This window comes from Lissotriton vulgaris, chromosome 7, assembly GCF_964263255.1.
Source record: "Lissotriton vulgaris chromosome 7, aLisVul1.2, whole genome shotgun sequence".
In the NCBI taxonomy this organism is placed as follows: Eukaryota; Metazoa; Chordata; class Amphibia; order Caudata; family Salamandridae; genus Lissotriton; species Lissotriton vulgaris.
The window spans coordinates 488745584-488770871 of NC_141695.1; positions in this window are offsets into that span (position 1 = coordinate 488745584).

Here is a 25288-nt window from a genome sequence, read left to right on the forward strand (position 1 = left end):
ATATTTTAAGGATTATAAACAACTCCTTGGAAGAGTTTTTTGCAGAGTAAATTCTCTTTGCTATGTGAGTTCTTCTGGCTAAATTACAGTGTTTGAGATATGTTCTCAGGGCGACTTTATAGGCAAGTTTGCCCTCATTGGTTTTATCCTTCCTCCAGCTGCGTTCTTGTCTCCTTACTGTGGGTTTCTCCTTCCTTAACTATTCAGAAAACCAGGGAGCAGGTTGTGTTCTCCTTGTGGTTTAGGTTTTCTTAGTGGTGCAATTAAGTCTGAGGCTTCAAAGGTAGTCAGGATCAGATTAATGTCTTTGTGGTCAGTGATGGATGGAGGACTAAAGACCGGGAGAAGTGCGGAAGGCACCGCCTTCCTCCAATATCTTTTGACCTTGGATCCATGGCTGTGAATATCCTTATGAGGCTTGATATCTAAGTGAAAGTTAACAGAGAAGTGGTCGGTCCATATCTGCTCAGTGGGAGTGTCTACTGCTAAGTTCAGTTCGGGCTGGACTGTTCCCTTGAGGCACAGGGTCAGACTGATTTGCATATGGCCATATCTGAACTGGGGTGGTAGAGTGAGCTAAAGAATGATGATGGATTAAACCCAGATCAGTTGACTGGGGGTGAGTGTTTGATTTTCTCAAACGCTCGGTCCATCATCCCCTTTGGTATCACTTTGTTCGCCCTGAGTTGGCAGGGTGTGCCCAGACGTGGGTCCCTTGCTCACTCTGCCACTGGATTAAAGATAGCTTGGCTGATGAGGGTTATAAACCTGAAACCGGTCCCAGGATGCTTGTTTCCGGTCCAGGGAAGAAATGGCTTGGCAGTTCGGGCTGGACTGTTCCCATGAGGCCCAGGGTCAGACTGATTTGCTTATGGCCATGTCTGAACTGGGGTGGTGGAGTGAACTAAAGAATGATGATGGATTAAACCCAGATCATTTGACTGGGGGTGAGTGTTTGATTTGCTCAAATGCTCCGTCCATCATCTTCTTTTTTGATATTGCTATGTTCATGGCATCAGTAAAGATTAGATCTAATGCGTGCCCTCCTCTATGGGTAGGGATGGATACCGATTGGTGGACTCCATATCTGCTAATAGATGTATAGTGTCAGATGTCTATGTAATAGTTGAAGTCACGAGCAGCAGAAAGTTATCTGACACTAGGATAGGGAGTGCTGGATGTTCCATCAACTTGGTACTGAAGTCCTTTTTGCCTTCCAAAGGGCAATAAGCAAGGGTTCCCTTTGAGGTTGTGTTATTTGGAGCTTTTAGTTGAAAGATTAGCATATCCACCGTAGGTGAGGAACAGGAGTACAAGGTGTCTATTCTTGGAGGGGTTTTAGTTGCCATGGCTACCCCTCCCCCTTTTTTGCTGTCTATCACATCTAGTTATGCTGTAGCCTTGCGGAAGTGCTAGGCCTATAGCGGGGTAGGAGGACTGAGTTAGCCATGTGTCTGTGATAAAACATATTTCTGGCCTTGTTGAGTCTGGGAGGGCCCATAGTTCTGAAGTGTGTTTTGGGAATCGAGCGTGTATTAAGGTATGTGCAATGTAGCTGGGACGGGGTACTAGAGTAGTTATTGCTAGTGTCTGGGTGTTTGCTTTTAAGAGGGGCATTTATTGAGGCCCCCAAGTCATTATGCCTGCCTATGGACAGCCTATCAGTCCATTTACATTTGCAAATGTCACACTGCCAACGGGTGAGCTTTTCCGCTGGGTAAAGTTTTTGTTTGCAGAGTGCACCCTTTGTGTGATTCCCTATGTTACGAGGTCCTCTCTTGAGTAGGCCTTAAAAGCCATATGCAGTTATGGTGGATTATACCTGATGAGATGGATGTGAGGAGAGAAAGAGAATGAAGAATAGGAAAAAAGTTGTAGCCCTCCTGGCAGCTGGCGACGTCCAGGCACGGGCGGGCATAGTTGGGCTTGCCTTTGGCATGCCTTTGGCACGCTGGCTGTGCACATTGGCTGCACGTCTGCGTCGGGCTCTGAATTAGGTAGGAACTGGAAACCCGGGCAGAGGGAGGCACGCAAAAGACTAGAACATTAACTACCCAGGGAAGGTGGGCGTTGACCTTCCAAATTGCTTTCAGGGCTGACCTCTCTGCTCAAACGGCTCCTAGGGCCATGATGGACCGGATGGCTGTCCCGGAAAAACCATAGAGGAAGGAGAAGTATGGCGAAACAAGCAGGGATAGGTTAGGGAGTATAGTAAAGTATTGGACAGTTAGCAGTCCACGATCAACTCAGTACGCGTTATTTAAAACATACAATATGTATTGCTGATATAAAATATTGTATTGCCAGTTACAGGCCAGTTAAAATAATACAACAGAGGGGGGTACTCATGGTACTGCCCATACTAGTTAACATGTGGTAAAGTGTGCAGAGTCCTAAACCCAGCAAAAACAAAGTCAGCTAAACAGGAGGGTTGACCGAAAAAAGTTAGGAAAGAACCGAGCCAAGGATGACAGGTCTAACAAGCTGGGGTTTATTCTGTAAGTATAGTGGGAATCGAGCATAGATGCCTTTGAAAATCAAAAAAATTGATTTAATGCAAAAGGTTGAGACATTAGGAGTCAATGCAAGGTTTCCGCTGCTTTGGTTGTGGAGCATCATGATGGTGAGATGAAATCTAAAAGAGCCTGTGTGTTCTGCCAACACATTTGAGGATATGCTATGTTGTTTGTTAACTATTTGGGGCATTTGAACTTACTTGCTGGCTCCCGGTTTCTGGCGCCCTTTGTCCTGCCTGTCCTCCCACCGCCCCAGCTCTCTACTCTTGTAGCCGCCGAGAGGAGGGCTTCATCCCCCAGGCTCCCCTGCGGCGGAAGCCGCCACTGTCATTTGCGCGCCCGGAGATGCTTTAAATATCGCTCGGCCCCGGTGGAGCGGATGTTGTTTGTTAACTATTTGGGACATTCGAACGTACTTGCTGGCTCCCGTTTTCTGGCGCCCTTTGTCCTGCCTGTCCTCCCGCCGCCGCAGCTCTCTACTCTTGCGGCCGCCAAGAGGAGGACTTTATCCCCTAGGCTCCCTTGTGGCAGAAGCCGCCACCATCATTTGCGCGCTCAGAGGCGCTTTAAATATCACTCAGCCCCGGTGGAGAGGGTGTTGTTTGTTAACTTTTTGGGGCTTTTGAACTTACTTGCTGTTCCCGGTTTCTGGCGCCCTTTGACCTGCTTGTCCTCCCGCCGCCGCAGCTCTCTACTCTTGCGGCCGCCGAGAGGAGGACTTCCTCCCCCAGGCTCCCTTGCGGCGGAATCCGCCACCGTCATTTGCGTGCCTGGAGGCGCTTTAAATATCGCTCAGCCCCGGTGGAGCGGGTGTTGTTTGTTAACTATTTGGGGCATTTGAACTTACCTGGTGGCTCCCGGTTTCTGGCGCCCTTTGTCCTGCCTGTCCTCCCGCCGCCGCAGCTCTCTACTCTTGCGGCTGCCGATAGGAGTACTTCATCCCCTAGGCTCCCTTGCGGCGGAAGCCGCCACCGTCATTTGCGTGCCCGGAGGCGCTTTAAATATCGCTCAGCCCCCGCGACGTGGGACTGTGCGCGGGCTGCGCCGGGCTAGGCCCGGGCAAAGGGCGGGCCATCTGTGGCCATCAGGGGCCAGAAGAGTCCGGGCTGGGCCTGTCCCCTAACATCGCCACCATTGGTTGGGTCTCAAAGTCTAGTTAAGTGTGCTGAAAGACTTTATTTATCGCATTCGCTGTTACTGCATGTCTTTTTGTCTTAAGGTTCTATCACCATCTTTTTGAAATATAATTTAAAAAAATGTTCAAAAAACTGCCATCACATCTGAGTAAATCTAGTCGCAGAGGGGCGACAGGGGGTGGGGGTGTTAGGACGGTGGATGCCTTTCTCAAACGGGCTGAATCAGCTCTGTCCAAGGAGATAGAGCTTACGTAGAGGAGGCTCTCGCTGGACCCACTCAATCACCTGTTAGATCCAGCTCCAGGTACAGAGGCTTCTGGAAGCAGACTTCTTTGCCCTTACCCTTTACAAATGATAGTATCGCCCTCCAAGGGTGACACGGTGTCAGTATCACATATGTAAAATTCATCATGTTCCTCTATGCCCAGTCCCTACCCCTCCCCCCCTATTACACGTACTAAACAGTCATGGCTACCCCCAGCTGTTAGTAGTGAAGACCAGTCAGGGAAAAGAAAAGTAATTAGTGCCCTGAAAGGAAGTCACCAACATGCAAAACAAGCTGGGAATAAAAATTCAGCATCTGGGTTGGGTTGGCAAACAGAAAAAGATACACCCCAGAGAATCCATCCCTCGGCCCAAGAAGGGAGTAAGCCCATGACATTTGTGCCAAACTCTATTAGTGAGGGAACTATGCCGGAGCTAATTGGGCACTTGGAGGGAATACTAGGAGCACTAGTACACCCAGTTATGGAGAAACTCGATCTATTAGATTGTAGATTAGATATTCTGGAGAAGCATCTTATAAATGAGCGACCACCCAACAGGGGGCTTCAAATAACAGCAGTTTGTTCCGATAGTACCCCTGCTCCAATGGCCACTGCATTGGAAAGCCCCTCTGTTAATCCAGTAACCATAGTACCTAAGATACCGGCTGTGGCATTAAATACTAATCCTCCAGTTAAGTCTGGCCCTAAGGGTCCTACTGGGGGATTACAATTGAAAGCGAACAATTCCTCTAGGGAAGTATTTTTTCACCTCCCCCCGGAGGCATGTCCTTATTTTATTATTCTGGCAAATGTCCCAAAACTCCCGGAAAGCGAGGAGGAGCTTTGGTCCACGCTTAAAAATAAGGCCTTCCACTTTCTAAATAATAAAACTGTGCTAGGAGAACACCTATTTAATAACTTTAAGATGGTACACAGGGTTGCATGGGTGGGACACACAAGGAAGGACATGCAAGGGGATTGTGTTGTGGTGAACTTTAGCTCTCCGGAGTTGGTAGGGCACATCCTGAGGCAGACAGGATCTGCTAGGATCCATCATGATTGTATTAATGTTCTACCACTGGGTTATTTTTATCATCCATCATCCCACCCAGGAGCCCAGGTTATAAGGAATTATACATCAAAGACAGTTCCCCCCATTAGTTCTCTTCCACTTAGCAATAGATATGAGATCCTTAGCTCAATGGATAGCAATGATTGACTTCAATCAGAATTGGGCAAGGATACTGTGGAATTTTGTCCCACTGGTACCGACAGCGTGAGCCTACTCTTAAGCACTTGTTTATTGAAAAGTTAATTCCTCTTTTGGAGCAGACCGGGATTAATGAGTGGACCTGATCATACTCATGGGCAATCACAAGAGGGCCGTCAAAATGGTGAAAGAGGAAATGGGGGTAAGGCTGATATTGGTCTTCTCGCTCCACATAATATTGATATCTATACCAATGTAACAACAGTGGTCTTGTGGAATGTGGCAGGGCTTAGAAATAAGGTAACATCCCTGGACTGGTTGTCCTTCTTAGATACCATGGATTTAATTCTACTTCAGGAAACCTGGTTGGTTGTTCCGGAGTACAAAAGTTTACACCTTAATTTTTACGTCCCAGCTACTTCGAGTTTGCGAGGGAGACCGAAGGGGAGCTTACTTACGTGGGTTAAACAGGATAGTAGATATTCAATCCATCAATTGGATACTAAAAGTAAAGATATCTTGTTAATTCAAGTTAAATGCCCAGATTGTAAGGATCTTTTTGTTTTTAACATTTACTCGAGGGGATTGCCGGGGGGTAAATCCTCTGACACTATTGAACAATTAGACGTACTCCTTGAGTTTTACTGTAATAAAGGTAACATCAAAGTAGCAAGGGATCTTAATTGTTGTTTTGAACCACTGGACAACAATGATATAGATCTTACTCTGGAAGAAGATTTTATATGGAATATCCCTCAGTTGACAATAGCGCCTATTAAAAAATGGACAGAGGCTGCACTTCAGCTTAAAGTTCTATGCGTAGGACATAGGCTACGTGCAAAAAATGGAAGAATGGCTTCTGATAAACATGGCACATATACTTTCAATATTGGCTCGTGTAAAAGCCGTATTGATTATATCCTTACTAACAAAGAGAATTGGCCCAATATTAAGGATATGATGATAGTGGAACGGGTCGAGAGGGATCACAACCCATTAATTTTATCATTTAATTTAATTAAATCTTACCACCAAGAGGGTCCCCCAGATTGCGTGGATATCGCCCTTTCCAATGATACCAGACAAATTAGATGGGCTAACTGTTTAATGAAAGAAGATAAAATGGTTGTGATGAAGTAATTGACTGTTCAGGCAACAGTGCAACTTCAAAAATATACCATAAAGGAGGAAGTTATAGCAAATGTCAATCCGATTCATAATAAACTTTTAAGCCAATTAAGGTGTTTTTTTATTAAAAAAAAGGTGCCAAATAAACTGAAAAGGCCTGTTAAAAAGGAAGATCAATGGAATGGGAAGTCGTGTAAGGTTGCATATAAAACCCTAGCTGATGCTGTTAAACTAAAAGATAGAGATAAAATTAAGAATGCTCGTGCCCTCTACAAAAAAGCCCAATATGATGCAAAACGAGAATGGGACGTGGACTACTGGAGGGAGTTGTTTTGTGCAAGCAAAGAAAGATCTATGTTCGCCTTCTAGGATATGGTCAAGTGGGGCAGGGGGATCAATAGGGGCGAACCGATAAATTACGTTGCGCCAAACCTCTGGGTTTCTCATTATGCGTCCCAGTTTGCATCAACAGAATTGGCTGGTGACGTGAGTGAGGATCCTATCATTTCTAATGGGGATATTATCCCACTATGCTTTGATAGAATTGAGGTTACTAAGATACTGAACATTATTCCCAAGGGTAGAGCCCCAGGTCTGGACTTAGTCCCGGCAGATTTATTTATGCATGACAAGGAGGTTTGGGCACCATACATTCAATCTCTTGCAAATGGCATTGCTATAGGCTCACCCATATCTGATTCCTGGAAGGGTGCCGAGATCATTCCGATCTTTAAGAAGGGGGAGCGCTCAGATCCAGGAAATTACAGTCCGATCAGTTTAATAGACTGTATACAGAAGGTGGTAGCCAGGCTTGTACTGCAGAGAATCCAAGGGTGGATTGAGGAGGAAGAAGTCTTGTCACCTCTCCAGGCCGGGTTCCGCAGTCATACAAGTACGATTGATCAAGTTTTTAGATTTGTTTTAATTTATTGGCGGAAGGTAGTGCCGGGGGGGTACACTCTTTGCGGCTTTTGACGATCTTAAATCTGCGTTCGACTTGGTGCCACGAGCAAAAATGTGGGCAGCTTTTGTAGATCAGAGCATGCCTCTGGAAATGTTGTCCTTTTTAATTAAATTACATGAGGACAATTTTGCCCAAGTCCGCTGGACCCAACAGGGGAGTGTAACTGACAAATTTCCAACCGCCAGGGGAGTACGCCAAGGGTGCGTACTGGCACCGACCCTCTTTTCATTATACATCAACAGGGTGATCAACTACTATGAACAACAACCAACTGATGCCCCTAAGCTAGATGGTAAGTTGATTCCCCTGCTGATGTTTGCAGATGACACTTTATTAATTTCAGAGACACAACAAGGCCTGCAAAAGGCCGTAGATGTTTTTGAGGTATTCTGCAAAGATTATGGACTTGTCATAAACATAAGTAAGACCAAGTTTATGGTTCTACACAAGTACAAGTAGGTTAGAAGGAAGGTGGCCATGAATGGGGTACAACTTGAACAGACTCAGGTTTTCTCATATCTGGGGATCACCCTAGCCTCCAAATTAGATTGGAAACACCACACTAACCAGCTGGTCATGAAACACGCCCAATTGGCAGGAGCCCTAACCAAAGAATTTTACCTTTCCCACACTAGACCTATCACCCCGGTACTGAAAATGTATGATGCTAAGATTGGAGCAGCTGTTCTTTACGGGGCAGAATTGTGGGGATTTAGTAACCTCACCTGATTGACTGGTGCGCAAAACAAATTCCTGCGTGGAATTACAGGTCTTCCCTCATCAACCCCTTTGACTCACCTTTTCTATGTTTTAGGATCTCAACGCCAGGAAGATATGGCCCGCTATAGACCAGTAGCATACTGGAGGAGGTTGTGGGTTACTCCAGAACTCTCCCAGTATGCACGGGCATTCCTTGAAGTTAGAGATGCAGATAGAGCACATAAAATCCCTTGGATGAGGGAGGCAAGGGCAACATATATTTCTATGGGTCTATCCACTTTGTGGGAAGATCCAACAGCTAATACATTTCCACCAAGAAAAACTTTTAGAGAACTGTACTGGAACTTGGTTTCATTGAAAATATTTGGTCGCTGTACCAGTCCATCTCTAACTGTGGAGTTTCTAGAATTAAAACATTCTGCTGCTCTTGAGGGTTATTGGGACTGGATTACCGTCCCTGGGGACAGGAAGAAATACCACCAGTTCAGGGTCGGAACATTACCCCTCAATACCTTTACTGTGAAATGGAGCGGTGGACGCAGTCCCAGTTGTCCTTTCTGCCCCACTCAATGGTAAAGCATTGGACATACACTTTTTATCTGTCCTGAATATAAAGTCCCTAGGCTAACATGGTTAAAACCTATCTGCCTGCAGCTAGGTCTTAAAACAGGCTGTGAGTCCCTAAGGATTCTTCGAACTAATAATTCCCAGCCTGTGGTTATAGCTGTCGCGAAGTTTCTCCACTGGATGTGGATAATCCAAGCTCGTAAATCATGTTTACAGTGATAATTTGTGTCTCCTTTTAAAGTTATTTATTATGATTAGGGCTCCCGGTTTTATGGTATTTATTTTTTTGCCATTTCCGTCTGTATTTATCCATATTTATTTTTGGGGCATTTTTTCTGTATTTATCCACATTTATTTTTGCCACAATAAAAGACGATGCTACAGCTAGTATTTTTCCACATTTATTTAAATTGACAATGCACACATGCTCTCACTTAAACTCACTTAAACTGGCGATTTGTTGTGGCTTTAGCAGTGCTTTGAATGGTCCGGTACTGAGTAATTTGAATAGGAGAGTACCTGTGCTTCTCAGTTCTCCTATAAAAACACTTTGGGATAGAGTACAAGCACTTATCAGGAGCAAACATGTGCCAGTGCCTCTGTATTTCCATCTAAAGGCAGCTAGAAATCTGCCTTCAAATGTCTATGGTTTTCACACAGAAAGTAAGTACATATATTGGTGGAGGTGTGTTTGTGTGTAGATAGACAGACAGATAGATATATCCCAAGCTACACACCACGTCCTTTTGATACATATATATATAGAAATGTTTAGTATTTAAATAACTTGACTTTGCAAAAGAACGCTATAATTTATAAGATTAATGTATGTGCAACACATGAACATGTATTAATATTTTATAAATTATTTTAATAGCGACTGAAGCATGTATTGATGTCAGGTATAGAAGAAGTACTAGGCAGTATATGAGAACACAGTCTTTTTTCAATGCCTTTTAATCTTGTGAATCTCACTGAAATGCAACTCAGGTGTGCACTTTCACTAATTGTTTATAAAGAAAAAAATGGCGCAGTTTAGCTGAATGTGATCAAGGGCTGCACAGCCCGAAACGCGTCGTCGTGAGAGGTGACAAATAAAATACTTCTTGCCTGAAACATTTGCTGCTGAGGCCTGAGTTTCCTTCTTCGCCTGGCGTTTGCTTGGAAGTGGTGGGAATCGTCTCGAATATATATATATATATATATATATATATATGTAACAATTAAGGACGTGGCATGTAGCTCGGGAGCTCTCTGCCGCCAAAAGCTGTTTTCAATACCCCGGGAGGGGAGCGTCGGCTCCTTCTCTGCTCATAGCTGCCAAGGTTTCACATTGCTATATGTGACATTTTCATAATTTCAGTGTAATTATGAGTGACATTTCAACGACTATGAGGGACAAATTCTCACAAGAAAAATCAAGCAATGAAGATTAGAGGAGCGTATAAATATCAGAAATTACACCCATTTGAGCCACGAGAAACTCTAAGAAGAGCTTAAAACTGCTACAAAGCACCTGAAATTGAAGGGCATCAACCAGAGATACACTGGTGACTCGATTTTTCAGTAACTGAGGGCAGGCAGACACTGCTGCTGCTCAGAAGATGACCTGATCATTCATGACCACGTACTAGCTTAAAAACCACATTTTATAGCATAGGCCAGCTTGGTATTGAAACTACCAGAACCCCATCACTTCTGCATCTCTCCCACCCCGAGAAAAATACCAGCCTTCTGTTCTCATTCTAACATTTTACAAAGGCCCAGATATGATTCTCACAGCCATCCACGTCACCAGTGGAAAGCAAAGTAATTTTTTTGCCAGAACAACTAAGCATGTGGGAATATAACGAGGTGAAATTAGTGACAGCTGCAGCCACATTCAGCGCCCCCTTCAGGCGACATCGCAGACTGGCCCTTTTCAGAGTACCACACTGTGCACCTCTGAGCGGGGGCTTGTTTATTCTACAGCTTATGGTTGTGCAATGTATTGCAGAATGTATATAGCGCTTCATACCACTGATGAGGCCTGAAAGCTGTACTGTTCTATGTTTCTAAATCAACACAAGCCGACATTTCTATTTGCAGTGCTGCCACAGATGCCGGCTCCGTACAAATGCACCCTGCGTGACCTTGGAGCTGTTGGCTAGAAATGAAGGCCGATGCAGTCTGTGATTGTTCAGTTTCCCTTAGGTCCAAAGTTCTGTCTTTGGTAGGTGCGTAAATTAATAATATTTACAGGGCACCGCCCTGAAAAAATGAATCCCCACTTGGCAGTAAAAGGCAGAAGATCTCTGGTGGATGCATGCACGCCTCTGCCAACGTGTGCCAGGTCTGCGTGTGCACTCACTCGCCGAGCAGGGCACCAAGGAAGTCGTTTTCTCTAAATAATTAAATCAAAAATCTAATTTGGACCTCCACACAGTCAAAACGAGCTGCCACCTTCCGTGACATCTTTACTCACATTTAGGAGATTAATTAGCCCTGGAGCCAAGTGAAACATTCAGGTTCGAATACTGTCTGCAAATACCAAACCAGTCCAGAGACTGCTGCCAATTTTTCATCCGTGAAAACCTTCCTGCCCAGACTGTGTGAGAGCGGGGGAGGTTGTAACATTCAGGTGACAAATAGCTCAGTGGATTCAGCCATGACTACTGTCGAAATCTCACCCTAATCCGCACCTCGGGCGTTTTGATCCCTGCAGTTGATGCTGCTCAGGTCGATAAAATTATGGATCAGAGCATAAGGCTCTTCGAATAGCACAATACATAACTTTAGACGTGCAGGCTGCAAGAGGCCACCTCTTGCTAGCCAGAGGGGGCAAATGGCATGCGTTTGAAACGATCTTGTTTTCACACTGCCAGGACCGACAGACAATATAAAGTAGTGACATATGAGAACACGCATTTTTTTTCTCTGGCTGCAGCACTGTGAATTGAAGGGCTTCAAATGTGCACTGTATGGGGCCCGGCACAGGAGGAGTCAGGAGCGTTGGGGGAGGCCACGGCATGGGGTGAAACAACAATAAAGCCTAATTAACAAGTAAATGGTCTTTCAAAAGACCTGTGAAGTACTCGGGTGCAGCTGTGTGCGCGCCCGGGAAGGAATTTCCAGAAGCAGGAAGGGGGCTTAGCTGGATTCGAGCAGGGCAGTGTGGCAACATTTTTTTAGTATTTTTCCGTTTCTACATATAAATACAGACAAAGGAAATATAGATTTCCGTCTGTATTTAATGTAAATATCCGTAAAAAAGGAAAACCGGGAGCCCTAATTATGATCGTGCCACCTAAATGTATATACATAGATATATGTTGTAAGTGTAATCTTTTGAAATGTTACTTTCTATTCTTAAAAGTTTTAAAACTTGTACAATGAATTGTATGTGTTTTAAATGGATGTCAAAACATATGATAAAACTCAATCAATGTACTTAATTTATTGTTTTTAATTACTAGATAAACGGCTTACAATTTGATATAAATCTCTAATGATATATGGTACTATGATAATCTGCTGCTTGATATGTTATCAAATTACTTTTTAAATATGTAAATGTCTAGTCTTTTTTGCTGTCTTTTATGATTTCCAAATCGAAATAAAGACTTATGAAATTGGATATGCTATGGAGCAGAAAGGAAGAGAGAGTTGCAGTAGTTGTAGCAGCTCAGAGATGTTGTTTGGAACATGACAGGATGAGATGGAAGAGGAGGATAAGGAAGGATTTTGCTCAAAAGAAATACCAACAAAAATAGGTGGCCTCTAGCTTTTTAGTTTCAAAAGGATTTTATTGAAATAAAGATTGCAATACATTAAATTGTAATACTCTTAATGCAAAAAGAAAAGCAAAGAAAAGAAAAGCAATCCAGTCAAAGAAATAACGAAATTACAATATAAAGGGAAAGAGAAAAGAGAAGAAAAAGAAAGACGAAAGGGGAAAGAGAGAGAGGAAGCGAGAAAAAGAAAAAGAGGTACGAGCGAAAGAGGGAGAAATCACAGAACAAATTTCTAATAAATTGCAGTAAGAGTATAAAACATGTAAAAATTCTACTTAAGCTGTTACATAGTAAAAAAGAAAATATGCATATAATATAGGAAACTGGAGGATATAACCACATCATGGGGGTTTAGAAACTTCTTCACGAGAGGGGGTATGTAATGGGTGAGATTGAGCAGATACATTCAAAAACTCAGTAACTGGTAACCATAATAAATCTCGTTTGATGGCAAGTTGAACACGATATACATATGCTCTATCAAGTCTATGATTGTAGCAGATACCATACCACCAAGCTTGAAAAGAGACATTTGCTGCATTCTTCCAGGACTTAGTGATCTGTTGAAAAGCTACTGCTAAAAGAAGATCAATAATGTAAATATTGGAGGTGTGGGAGGACCATATATCAGCCAAACTACCCAGAAAAATATGGGAAAGGGAAAACGGAAAGTGAGTAGAAAAAATAGAATTGATTTGTTGCCAAACTTTGGACCAAAAAAGATGAATCAAAGGGCATGTAAAAAGCATGTGTTTGAGATCAGCAGATGTAGGAGGGCAGGACCAACAGGAGGAGGAGATAGATGAATCAATAGCATGTAGTTTGGAAGGGGTAATGAGAAGTCTGTTGTAAATAAAAAAATAGCGTTTGAGTAGTGTTGGCTGCTCTAGAGGATTTCCGTAATTTATTCCATATATCATGCCATAAAGGAATATCGAAAGAAACATCCAAATCAGACACCCAATCAAGTTCAGTTTTGGATTTATCACGGAGAGGAGAAACACTCTGCAATTTCGTATATATATTTGAGAGGCTGAAGAAGAAGATATGAGAAAGGGAATAGTAAGGGAAGAAGACAATGTAGAAGGAAGAGAAGTAGAGAAAGAATTATAACTAGATTGAAGAGCCACACACAATTGGTTATATTTGGGAAGGAAGGAATCAGGAAGAGAGAAATGAGATTGGAGAGATGAAAAAGGAAGACAAATGCCGTCTTGAAAGAATTGATGAACCCAAAAGAGACCAAGAGAATGCCAATCATTCCAGAAAATCTTTCTATTGTTGACCTTAATCAGAGGATTATACCAAATGGAGGATTATAAAAAACGATCTTGGTCATCAAGACCATTGAGAAAAAGAGGAAGGAAGAGTTTCCTAGAATTTTTTAGAATAGGAAGAGATAGTTTTGGTGGAATATGTGGCAAAGAGATAAATTCCTTAAAAGTAAAGGGATGAAAGAAAGAGGATTCAACCGTAACCCATAGAGGAAAAGAGGAAATATCAGCAGAAGAATGCAATAGAAAGGAAACAGAATGAGAAAGAACAAAGGAAGTATGATAAGAAGAAAAATCCGGGAAGTTAACTCCACCTAAACATTTAGGACGTTTGAGTTTGTCAAAGGACATCCTAGCTTTTTTATTTTGCCATAAGAACTTTGAAAGGATAAAGTAAAGGGATTTATAACAAGACTTAGGAAGATTAACCGGAAGGTTAGAAAGAAAAAATAGAATTATCGGAACCAATATCATTTTAATGGAGTCTAATCTACCCCACCAGGAGAGAAATAAAGGATGCCATCTAGTAGTGGATTCTGTTAAAGTAGTCTGCAAATTTTTAATATTTAAGGCAACTGTGTCTTTAATAGAAGGAGTAAACCAGAGACCTAAGTATTTTATTTTAGATGAATTCCAATGAAAAGATGAAGTCGAAAAATCAGCCTGAAAACAATATTTATTAAGAGGAAGAATTTCACATTTATCAACGTTAAGTTTATAACCCGAAACTGCTGCATAGGACGATACTTTGGATAAAAAGGCTGGGACAGAGGTTTGAGGTTGGGAAATAAATAAGAGAATATCATCCGCATAGGCAGACAGCTTCAATTGATTGTCCCCATATGGAAAACCCGAGATATCATTGTTTAATCTAATCCGGGAAAAAAAGGGTTCTAACGCTAAAATAAAAAGAAGAGACGAAAGAGGACAACCCTGCTGAACTCCGCTAAGAAGAGGGAAGGAAGAAGAAACTAGACCATTAGCAAAAATAAAGGATCTAGGAAAGGAATACAATAACGATATATAGGAAATGAATTTGGGACCAAAACCAAACCGAGATAAAGTAGACAGCATAAAAGATCAGTTAACTCTATCAAAAGCTTTCTCAGCATCTCGTGCGACAGCAGCCAAAGAGCGAGAAAAGGAAGGGGATTTACTGAGAACATTAAAGAAAAGGCGAGTATTGTCTGAAAGATGGCGACCCTTTATGAAACCACATTGTTCTCGACCAATGAGCTGAGGAAGAATTTTATCTAAACGCAAAGCTAAAATTTTTGCAAAAGTTTTATCATCTAAATTAATTTAAGAAATAGGCCGATAGTTTTTGCAAAGAGTGTGATCCTTATTATCTTTGGGAAGAAGACAAATTAATGCTTCTTGAAACGAGCTTTGAGATCTCTGAGAGGAAATAAAATAAGAAAACAACTGATGTAATTTAGGTATTAGAAAAGAAGATAAGTGAGAATAAAATTCAATAGAAAATCCGTCCGGACCAGGAGCTTTGCCTCTCTTAAGAACTTGGATTGCCTCTTGTATGTCCTTAGGAAGAATATCCTTATCTAGGGGCGAAAAATCAACATCCGACACTGAAGGGGGAGGAATGGACGAAAGGTAAGAATCAATAAGAGAAGGTAGGGGAGGAGATTCAGGAGTATAAAGATTTTGATAAAACTTCAGGAATTCTTCCAAAATATCTTCATCTTTATGTAAAGATATATTAGAAGAAGACAGGATTGAATCAATTTTCGTGCGCTCTTTTTTAACTTTAAGATAATTAGCGAGAACATTACCTGCTTTATTTTGCGAAGAGTAAAACTTGGCACTAGATTTAAGTAAGACCAAGTTGGCAGAATTGATAGATAATTTATTAAATGAAAGTTTCGCGTTAATGAGTTGGGTTAGAACAGAAGGTGATTTGGATGAAAAATAAGAATGTTCAAGCTGTTTAATTTGAGATGTTTAAGAGGATAAAGATTTGGAAGCAAGACGACGTTTCTTGGCAACATATGAAATAACGAAATCCCTAGAAGCAGCTTTAAACGCGTCCCAAATTAAATGAGGAGAAGTGTGGGGAGTCTCATGCTCTGTAAAGAAGCGTGAAGCAAAATCTGGGAAAGCAGTAGTGAAGGAAGGATCTAAAAGGAGAGAATTGTTAATTCTCCATCGTCGTGTACCTTTAACAGGAGGGAGTAAGTCAAGACCCAGGGATACAGGAGCATGGTCGGAAATTAAAATAGAACCAATGTCTGAATCAATAATGTGTTGTGTCAAAGCTTTAGAAATAAAGAGATAGTCAATTCTAGATTGGGAGGAGTGAACGGGAGAGAAAAATGTGTACTCTTGTAAAGTAGGATTACAAAGCTTCCAGGAATCAACTAGAGCTCGTTGGGAAATAGTGTTTGTAAATTGAGTGTGAACCTGAGAGGGAGAAAAACGGGAGGAAGATTTCCTGTCAAGAAACTGGTCCATAATCATGTTTCAATCCCCACCAAGAATAAAATAGTCATCCGTATATTGCATAGAGGAGGAAAGAATTTGGGGCCAAAACAACTTATCAGGAGCAGTGGGAGCATAAATATTAAAAATAGTGAGAGGTATTTTATCAACTAATAATGACACAACCACCCACCGACCTCCAGTATCGGAATTTTGAGATATAAGCTGAACATTCAAACGTTTATGGCATAAAACTGCAACCCCATTATGTTTACCCGAACCAGGGGAAGCAAAAACATGGCCTACCCAGTTACGTCGCAATTTAGGGATTTCAACATCTTTAACATGAATTTCCTGTAACAAAGCTATATCTGATTTCAAATGAGCTAAATGGGAAAGAACACATTGTCTCTTAATAGAGACCCCAATCCTCTAACATTCCAAGAAATTATATTAATCGGCATTTAAAATAAAATATGAACAATATCGAAGATGCAATAACAATGAAACAATAACATGAGTATATAATAGCAACTTATCCAGATTAAGTAGAAACAATACAAGCGAAATAGATACGAAAAGATAGTGAACATGAAGGAAAGAAGAAACCGATGAGAACAAGTAGAAAAGACTGCAAAATCAGAAAATTGAGAAGGAAGAGAAACCAAAAGAAGAGAAAGGGAAGAAAGAAAAAAGACAGGAGAAAAGTACAGTAGAACATACAAAAATGAAGATAAAACACAGAGAGAAAATAGAACATAATAGAAGGAAGCAAAGAGAGAACAATATGTGAAGGAAAAATAATGCAACAAAAGACATACCACAAGGAAACGGAGAGAACAGGTGTGGTGGAACCACATAAGGGAAACGGAATGCTGAACAGGAGACTCCAAAACCGGATTGCGAGGAGAAGAACAACTCTCAGGAAAGACATATGAGGTACAAATTGATGAGGGACCACAATACAGCTTACCTAAAAGAAAGAAATATGAGGGAAAAAAGAAAGAGACGAGCATTAAAACACATAGTGCAATGAATGACAAGAAAAATCAATAAAGAACATTACAAAAATCACCATACAATACAAAGAGAGAGAGAGAAACAATGATAAAACACGACAAAATTCTCAGGGAAGAAAAATTATGTCATCATGGTCGAGGAACTTCCATGGATTCTCCCTTGTAATTGTCCAAAAATTTCTGAAGTAGAGCAGGGTCTTCGTATGTGGTTGTCTTATTATTATTATTATAAGTCACTCTGAAGAGGCAAGGGTGGAACAAGCCATATTGAGCATTCAAACTGCGTTGTGCAGGCCTCATCTCCAAAAATCGTTTTCGACGATCTGCAGTGACTTTAGTGTAGTCTTGGGCAAAAAAGAGAGTAGAACCATTCCAAATCACGTTGTTTCGCAGCATGAAGAAGTTTGAGTAGCTCCGTGTACTCCAGAAAATAAAGGATAACACCTCTGGGTTTTGAGGAAGACGAAGCTGACGGAGAAATTGAGCCAAGACGATGAGCGCGTTGAATATTCAAAGGTGGAGTATCAGGAAGACCCAAAAGAGTTGGTAAGAAAGTCTGAAAAAAGGATATTGGGTTCGGCCCTTTAAGACCTTCAACCAAACCATAAATACGCAGGTTGTTGCATCTATGATGGTTTTCCAATTGCTCAATCTGCTGTTTAAGGTGAGATATCTCCTTAGACATAAGAGGGACCTGTGTAGCAAGACCTTGAACTGAGTCCATACGATTTTCCAAATCCCCAACTCGTTGCTCAGTGAGGGACCATGAGGACTCCAAATTTTGTAGGCGGGCATCCGTCTCTTCCATATGTGGCTTAAGGGCACGAATTTCCTCAAGAAGAAGCTCCATAGAGATTGAGGAAGACGAATTAGTGGGAGAAGGCGGGTTAACTTTCACTCTTTTGCCAGAGGCTGTTGCTGACGTCAAGAGTACTTTAGTAGTTTGCTTCGAGCTAGTGCGGGAACTAGAAGAAGATGCAGAGCATTTAGACACATTAGAATCCGTGTTAGACTCGTCCACAGCTTCCTGGAGGACATTAAACGGATTAAAGTCTTCCAAACCAGCTTGTTTAGACTGAAGAGACCCACCACGATTATTTCGAGACGTTGTCATGAAAAGTCGTACAAAAAGAGGTCCGTCAGGAAAATTATGAGGAGAATCTCAAAGTGTGAGGTAAAGACGAAAAAATCAGTCAGTCAGCAGAGAGCAAAGTAAAAGAATCAACATGGTGAAAGAAAGGTTAAAGGTACTCAATAATAAAAGAAAAAACTTGTCAATGCAGAGAAAAATTTTTCCTGAGAGGAAGAGTCATCGCACACATAAAAGAGCGAAAGTCCGCGGGAACGCCGAAAACAAAATGGCGGCTGCGACGTTACACTAAGAGGTAGTAACAAATTGAAGAAAATAAAGTCTCTGAGTTCACCATGAGTGCAGATTTTCGCCGCATTAGAAGCAGCTCTGGTTCCGACAACCGGAAAGGAGAAAATTCCGGTCCGGACCTACGAGACAAGTCCTGGAGCCGCTCCACACCCTCACGTCTCGGCGGAGCTCCCAAGAACAGCGGCCATTTCCGAAGGCTCCGAAGCCACACCCCCAGCCTCTAGCTTTTTGAACTGAGTAGTTCAGTAGAGGTCTTGGTCAATAAAAACACCTAAATAATGAACTGAGAACAGCAGTATGGGAGAAGAACCTGGATGAGAAGGCCAGAGGTGGCCAGAAAACATCTAGCCAATAATAAGGAAAATCTCAATCTTGTCAGTTTTATTTCAAGAAATTCCATTACATTCATTCAATTACATTAGTAATGCAGTCCCTGAACTTTGTGCATCCATTATGTGTATCAACATCCAAGGAGAACAGAATTTGAGTATTGTCTGCATAACTCATCAATTGTAGGCCACAGGATCAGATGAGTTGAGCTGGAGGGTTTAAATATCATCTGGCTTATAATTGATTCCTGACGGATGCCATATTCAAAGCGTTTAAATCCAGATTGAAAAAGAGATTAAAAAAAAAAAATGCTCTGCAACATTCGGCAAGATATGCCTTGATCCAGGCCAGTGCAAGGCCTTATGTCTCAGTCTTGACAAGATGATGGTGTAAAACGTCATGTGAATCCATATAGAAGGATGAAGAAAGAATTAAAAGCACCAGGAACAATTACTTGCCTTGGTCTATTACTAACCGGAGATCGTCCAAAATCAAAGTTAGGGAGGTTTCCACATGTTTCCAATTGGCTTTGTCTAGAGGGTTGTGTATTTCAATGTATTCTGAGAGCTGTCGATTAATAGCTTCCTCAAAGATCCTAAAGTGAGATAGCAGAAGAGAGAGTGGTCAGAAATTGCTCAAGACTACAGGATCAGCAGTGAACTTTTTTAAGAGAGGATTAACTAAAGTCTTTTCACGTTTGTGGGACAATGGCTGCATGAAGATTTAAAATGGCTTGGTTTATAACTGAAGGGAACGGTACAGAAACTTTTATGTGGACAGGAGTCCAGAGGTGAACCAGAAGAAATAGAGGCTCATGAATTCATCTGTGCAGATAGGATAAAACCTACCTCCCTAGGTATCACACATACTCGGAAGGAACCAAAGGTTAAAATGATAATGAAAAATAAAATATGTGAAAATGCAAAACCATAAAAATAAAAGATGCCTTGCCAAAGTACAAGGAAAGTAAAATGAGGTAAGTGTGTTGTTGAAGAGACTCCAGAATAAGTCAGAAGATGCTCTAGTGGTCATTTGGGGAAGACTGATTGAATTTTTGAAAAGGACTGCAAGGAATCACATCACAGTGACCTAGGAGACCGAGATCGCTACACATCCTTGAACATTCCAAATCAGACGTCTACAACCTCATTGTACAGGAGGTATCCCATCAAAGAACTGACTCATGAAACAAGTATATTCTTAACAGGAGAATTTATGGAGAAACTATTTAAATAGAGTCTCAAACGGTCTCTGGGCTCTACTGTGTGGCGTTACGGGTATATCTAGGATTGGTGGGATATATGGGAAGGTGGAGTAATTTTCATACTTATTTGTTGAAATATTGGATAAAATGGGGTGTTCTATGTGCCAAGTGGGCCAAGGTGCAAATCATTAGGAGGATGGAGCGTCATGTTGTACCATCTATCTGCTCATTGTTTGATGTTTGAAGGTCTGTTCAAGGGGGCGGTGGAGTGCCACCATAGCTATATTTCCAGGGTAGAAAGAGCTTAGGTGCTGAGGACTAAAACATCTGTGACTCAGGTGTCATCATCATGTCAGATTTATCATTGTCTAATTAAAACTCATATTGCTATGGTGTCAGTCTCCCAATTTTACTCATCATGCCTACTTCAGCATTGCACCAATAAAGCTATAATGTCACCTAAGACTATATATGCTGCACTTATTGGATATTTTAGTCAATGCTCCAAGCTAGGCATAAAGGGATACAGGGGCACAAGTCCACAGAAATAAACATGAAAGCACAGGCACAGTGGCATCTCTCTCTCACACACACACACACACACAAACATAGTCACACCGCTTCCATATTGCAGATGAGAAAACATTAATAATAATAAACCTTATATAGCGCATAGCTACTTCGGCCGAAGTGTCCCAGAGCTGATAAATCTACCTCCTGAAGGAGGAGTCATAGAAAGCCTAGACGGAAGAGAGGGCAACGTAGGTAAAAAGCCAGGTTTTACATATTTTGCGAACAGCCAACAGAAAGGTGACCAGCCAGAAGCCTGAACTGAAGAAGGGCTAAGACAGAAGCCCCTATAGCAACGGAAAGAGGTCTAAGCCAAAAGCCCATAGCACAAAAGCTGAAGCCCCTACTACAATGAAAAAAGGAGTCTTACAGTGGTCATCTGAGCATGGCCTTTACTCTACTGCCTCTGCTATAGCCTTTTTAGCTTCCAACTGCTCTGGATACCCACTTGCACTATTCTTAGCCACAGAAAGTGGACTGACCACACCTGCCCTTGCACTCTGCTCCTCGCTACTCATCTAAGGCAGGCCTTCTTGTCGCATGAGCACCTTTCTGTAGGCAAACCTTGATTGTAGGGCAGACCTGCGGACTCATCTTGCCACACAAACCGACTACTGGGGATTCAACATGTTCACTCTCCCCAGCATGGCTGAACCATGCTTTATCGCCACGGGAGCCAATTATTACACCGTTATCTACCCTCCAAATCTGCCTCCAAAACTCTTAAACACTCCATCCTGAAAAGTCATCCGGAGACACTAATATCTGACCATCGGCTCTGAATAACCCAGGGCACTGTCATCAACGACCTCATCTACCATTCCAGGAAAAAGTCTCGCTGGCGTAATGCCTTCTCGAGCTGCCTCAAATTGCAAGCAACAAGGAACATCCCTCACGGAAAAAAACTCACAATTACTCCGTCTGCAAATCTGCGTGCAGACCTCACCATCACCTTATACAATAGCAGTACTATCTTGATTCAAGGGCCTCCCAAAAACCTAATCAAATTTGCAGACCTCTTCACCCTCCTTAAAAAACATGTTCACAACCCATCTCAGTTCACGCCCCCGCCGCTCCCCCTGACCCCCACCCGCCTAGTATACCTAGCCCCTCACCAACCACTCCTGCCAGTGACCTCGTCACTGGGTGACACTCTCACCCCAGAACCTAGACCTCCTAGGGATCCCCGCTCTGCCAAACTCCAAAACTCCACCTAGGACTCAAGTCAAGTCAAGTCAACATTAGCTTTAGTTGGTTAAAAATTAAAACCATCAAAGCGCAAAACAAAATATCACAGAATAAAAGGTACATTACATACAACTATCAAATGTAAAAACACATTACAACTTAACATATGTTGTAAATGAGAAGACCATATAAATCACATAACACCATCATGAAGAAAAACACTTGGAGTTCAAATAAATAATTTAAAAGTTTTATCACCCATTGAATCTTCCTTATAAAATCCCATATTTCATTGATTAAATCGTCACACCAAAAAATTTCCTCCTCCAAAAAGTTACTATAAGTACAAAGGTGGGGGATGGGTGCCGCAAATTCTACACCATGTTTCTTCGTCTAATGGCCCCCCGTGATGTAGCTGGGTACCCCAAAGCACACCAACGGGGCCCCCAGGGATTCCAAGTACGCCAAGGCCGGCCTAACTCGCTCAAAGCTACAGCCTTTTAATAATGGCAATATAAATTTCTCACGTAATAGAATGTAAAAGTCGCAGAAAAAAACATGTGTAAAGTATTCTGCTCTGAAAAATTATCACAGGAGCAGGGCCCCAAAACCCCCTCCTTAGCAAAACCTTTTGGGAAAGATAATAGCCATGGGAGCATGTTATACTTGAACCTTATTAATACATACAAATGATATGGCTTGTTTAAATAGGTCAAGTATGGCTGGATTTCTCTTCCTATACTCAGCATTACAAAGCTGCTGACTGAAGGTTTGGCCAGTTCCCCTTCCTCCCTGATTAACATTGCCCTGTTAAGAAACTGGGTTTTTATTACTTTAATAGCCACCTTACTGAAAGCCCTAGGATTTGTAAACAGATCAGGACTGCCCAAAATATCCTTTTGGGTTTTAATATATCGTAGCCATTGAATATCAAGGCCTCTGTCTAGGGACAATCAGTCTTTAATTATCAATTGATTTAAGTTAGGTGACTGCTGCGCCCAAATTCTTAACCACCCTAATAGTGGGGCCACAGCGATCTGATCTAGAATATAGCCAGCGTCCACGTCCTCATGGACATTAAAAGTGGCAGCAGATGCTGGGAGCGACAGTAGCTTTTGTAGAAAGATGTTTTCTGCTACTTGAATTTCACTAGCATCTATGTAGCCCCATACCGCACTCCCATATAACGCCATTGTTTCGCATTTTGCATTATATATTTTCATAAGGGCTGGGAGTGGCTTCGAACCTATCCATTTTGCAAACCTTAACAGTGCCCCAGTCGACTTAGATAGGCTATTCTTTTTAAGGGTACGTTGCATGGCCCATGACCTTCTATCATCAAATAATATCCCTAAGTATGGGAAGGTTGGCACTTTAATGAGCTCTTGCCCTTTACAGAAAAATGTTGCCTTCTTTGCCCGTCTCCCACCTATTGTCATAGATTGTGACTTCTTGAAATTAGTTATTAGATTGAGAGAGTCCATAAAATCAATAAAACTATCTAAAAGAGATTGCAGCCCTCTTGCTGTTCTAGCCACTTAAACTGCATCCTCTGCATACAGTAAAGCTGGGATCTTTTTTGAGCCTACTGTTGGGATGTCTTTGTAAGATGATATTAGTGCCTCTCCCAAGTTATTTATATAAAGAGTAAACAGTAAAGGTGCAAGGATACATCCTTGCCTTACTCCTCGCTTGACCAGCCATGCTTCAGTTAAACTCCCGTTTTCGTTATAACGGACCGCTGCAGTATTATTCTCATGAATATCAGCCAGGAAGGATATTAGTGTGGGTTCCAGCCCGATACCAGAAAGAGAAGCCCATAACTTTTGCCTGTTTACAAGGTCGAAAGCAGTGGACAAATCCATGAAGGCTAAATGGATGTCCCCCTGCTTTACGACCGTGTACTTTCCTATGACCAAATGTAAGTTAAGGCATTGGTTTACTGTGCTTTTCCCCTGTCTAAAACCATACTGCAGGTCCAAAATAATGGAATTTTTGTCCAGCCAATCTGTAAGACGTGCTAGTACGACTTTCCCATTGTCTTGGCAGTCGAGTCCAAGAGTGAGATGGGCCTATAACAGGCCAGATCTTCTCTTGAGCCCTTTCTATATATTGGAACTATGACCGCTTTGCCCCAAGATGATGGGAAACCAGCCCTAGTGGCAGCATTAAAAGCTGAAGTTAAAATCTTTGCCCACACACTAGGATCAGCCCTATACATATCATTCAATAAACATATATAATATTTTTACCGTAGCATAGCAAAATGGTTAAAATTTATTGTAACAACTCTAGTGAGTTCAACAGTAGCGAAAGCGTTGGATAGCGTAGGGGTAAAATTTACTATTCCCACTCCAGTGGGTGCAACAGTAGGGAAAGCGTTGGATAGCGTAAGGGTAAAAATTACTATTCCAACTCCAAAGAGTGCTACAGTAGGGAAAGCGTTGGATAGCGTAAGGGTAACATTACTATTCCCACTCCAGTGGGTGCAACAGTAGGAAAAGCGTTGGATAGCGTAGGGGTAAAAATTACTATTCCCACTCCAGTGGGTGCAACAGTAGGGAAAGCGTTGGATAGCGTAGGGGTAAAAAATACTATTCCAACTCCTAAGAGTGCAACAGTAGGGAAAGCGTTGGATAGCGTAGGGGTAAGAATTACTATTCCCACTCCAGTGGGTGCAACAGTAGGGAAAGCGCTGGATAGCGTAGGGGTAAAAATTACTATTCCCACTCCAGTGGGTGCAACAGTAGGGAAAGCGTTGGATAGCGTAGGGGTTAAAATTACTATTCCCACTCCAGTGGGTGCAGCAGTAGGGAAAGCGCTGGATAGCGTAGGGGTAAAAATTACTATTCACACTCCAGTGGGTGCAACAGTAGGGAAAGCGTTGGATAGCGTAGGGGTAACAATTACTATTCCCACTCCAGTGGGTGCAACAGTAGGGAAAGGGTTGGATAGTGTAGGGGTAAAAATTACTATTCCCACTCCAGTGGGTGCAACAGTAGGGAAAGCGCTGGATAGCGTAGGGGTTAAAATTACTATTCCCACTCCAGTGGGTGCAACAGTAGGGAAAACGCTGGATAGCGTAGTTGTAAAAATTACTATTCCCACTCCAGTGGGTGCAACAGTAGGGAAAGCGTTCGATAGAGTAGGGGTAAAAATTACTATTCCCACTCCAAAGAGTGCAATAGTAGGGAAAGCGTTGGATAGCGTAGGGTTTAAAATTACTATTCCCACTCCAGTGGGTGCAACAGTAGGGAAAGCGTTGGATAGCGTAGGGGTAACAATTACTATTCCCACTCCAGTGGGTGCAACAGTAGGAAAAGCGTTGGATAGCGTACAGGTAAAAATTACTATTCCCACTCCAAAGAGTGCAATAGTAGGGAAAGTGTTGGATAGCGTAGGGGTAAAAATTACTATTCCCACACCAGTGGGTGCAACAGTAGGAAAAACGATGGATACCATAGGGGTAAAAATTACTATTCCCACTCCAGTGAGTGCAACAGTAGAACAAGTAAAAACTTCATAAATAAATATAATTAATAGAAATATTATTACCAATTAAATGTAATTTCCAATACCAATTACTTTTATTTACCAATTAAATGT